The sequence below is a fragment of the Pollicipes pollicipes genome, unplaced genomic scaffold, assembly GCF_011947565.3.
Source record: "Pollicipes pollicipes isolate AB1234 unplaced genomic scaffold, Ppol_2.1 Scaffold_4881;HRSCAF=5763_pilon_pilon_pilon, whole genome shotgun sequence".
NCBI classification, from domain to species: Eukaryota; Metazoa; Arthropoda; class Thecostraca; order Pollicipedomorpha; family Pollicipedidae; genus Pollicipes; species Pollicipes pollicipes.
In genome coordinates, this window is record NW_023596576.1 from 27,439,969 (window position 1) to 27,442,244 (window position 2,276).

At 53.0% G+C, this 2,276-nt stretch overlaps 1 long non-coding RNA gene across 1 annotated transcript; it reads right to left on the reverse strand.

Moving 5' to 3' along the window:
• Positions 1–518: 518 nt before the first annotated feature.
• LOC119101057 (uncharacterized) lies at positions 519–2,072 on the reverse strand. Its single transcript, XR_005094500.1, has 3 exons — positions 1,394–2,072; positions 1,010–1,117; positions 519–550 (listed from the first exon to the last, which is right to left on the reverse strand). It is a non-coding gene; the product is annotated as an uncharacterized LOC119101057 (long non-coding RNA).
• Positions 2,073–2,276: the final 204 nt, after the last annotated feature.

The following is a 2,276-nucleotide window of genomic DNA, read 5'->3' on the forward strand; positions in this document are numbered from 1 at the left end:
AGCGATACATGACCTCGGTCTCATCCTTCTCCCTCCAGTAACGACGATACCGTTTAAAGCCATCGAAACATTGAGCTAAGCGTCCTAAGCACAATGCAGCTCGAACAGTGCTATAAATTTGCTGACCTGTCTAAACCCACAGCATAACTTCTGACGAGGTAATACCAGTCACAACACCCGAGGAATATCCGTACAGCCGAGAACAAGGCACACGCGTAACAACAAGCACCGTGCCAATCATGAACAATCACAGCAGTATCACCCAGCTGAGTAAATGCCTGATTAAGCCACCTTTCCAGCCGTGGCGGGACTAAACCCGACGCCAATCGCTGGCTTTTCACGTCCGTGGTGCCGGCCTGGAGCGTCTCGCACACGACCTGCGGGCACGACAGAGCAGGCCCGGCCGCCCCGGGGCGAACCACAGCGCCCACCGCCCAACCATCTACCGGCACCCCCGCCGCGAGGGGCTCGGTCTCGCTCACGAGAGCACGAACATGTCGACGCTCAGCTGGCAGAGCGGTCTGGACGGACTCCACTGTACTCGGCGCGTCTGGAACGGAACACGGTGGTGTATTGCGTCACGAACCGCTCCGGCGCGTCACAAACGGCCTCGGACCGGCGCGGCACGTCGGCCGGCCTCGGGCGCGCCGTCCAGCCTGCTGCAGCTGCCGACAGACAGCCGTCCAGGCGCCGTGTGGTACGTCGTTGAATGTCGTCTGGGTCTTCATGTACTAAGATGTTGTTTTATGTGTTGTGCGCAGTGTCCAGCATCCCACTCATTTCGTCCGTTTATGGAACGGGAGTGCTGGTGGCGGCATAATAAAAACTACTGTGCTTGGAAGAATCAAAGACATTTTCCGCCCTAATTTGTTACGAGGAGTTCGATTAATTTTCGAGTGAAAATAATTTCCGAGAGAATATAGTTATTGAAAACAAAACAGCACAGCGGAACGAAGCTAAAGTCAATGAGTCCGGGAGACCAATCTCTCAAGCAGAACACAAAGCTTACCAAGCTGAGTCCAGTTGACTTTTCCGGCGTCCTTGCGAGCTGCCGCGACGGCCTGCCTCAGCGCGCTCAGGCAGCTGAACGTCACACACAGCGGAGGCTCGCCGGTGGCTGCAGCACAGGCAGCATGTCACGGGGTCACGCTATGCTGCCACTCACGCTCGCCGTGGCCGATTATCCAGAGAAAGGGCGAACCCTCTAGTTCGGGTTTGGGTATGGGTCTGTTTCCATCAAAGCAAGTCCGTCAAATTGCATATCGAAACAAGTTGGCGCCAGCTGGCTTAAAAAGCACATAGCATAACAGCAAACAGGCACATAAACAGCTTTTCGCGGTAAATGCCTGCCGAATTGTGGAACCATGGAAATATTTCGGGGCGTCGGACTGACCTTTCGAGTTGAAAACACCGACGGGGTTGTAGTTGTTTTTCAAGAGCTTGACACGGAAGTCGGTCGGTATGTCCTTGCTGGATGGCACGAAGTAGCTCTGGGGACGAGAAAACAGTACTCGCTCTTGAAGTGGTGGACCACCAGCCTTGAAGCGGCTTGCAGCTGTGGTGTTTGTCTCTTTACATGCCAAAATACTAGGCGATTTTCGCAGCTACCCGACCTTTACTGCTCCGTTAAGGCGCAAGCAATTCGCGTGCGCTTCTAATGCGCGGTGGAGAAAGTTGGCTGCTACAAGTTCTACACAATTCAAACTTACAGAATCGCGATATTTTTTCCAATAATCTCGGCGAGCCGTTTGGCCGGCTCGCGCACGCTGCCAAATGGCCAGTCCTCGACCAGCTTATTCTCCCATTCCCTATCTTCTTCCTTATCAAGACCAAGCAGCCGAGACTGGCTTCTGACATCCCCAATGACGTTCCCCAGACTGGTGGCCCATGTTTCGCCGCCCCACCTCACCCGCAAAAAAGACTGCACCAGCAAGGCTATCTCGCATAGCGATGCGCTAGCTCAGCCTCTCACTTCGTCTTCCTTGCCATTTTTTTGCATCAGGTCTTAACAAACATCGTAATAATATCGTTTTGGTCTTAACACAAACAATCCACAGTGTTACAGGCTGCATGTGACGTAGTTTGTGCTAGCTAACCGCATACATGAGCGAAAAATGCGTGTTTCTGGTAATCGTCGCAAAAATCGTCAGTCTCGCTGACTCGTATCAATTAGGTAACTGACTCGCGCACCAGTAACAGGATGCTCTGAACCACCCGCATTCTACGACTCAGTGCAGCTGCGCCAAGGTCAAATTAGACAACTGTGTTATTTTTTA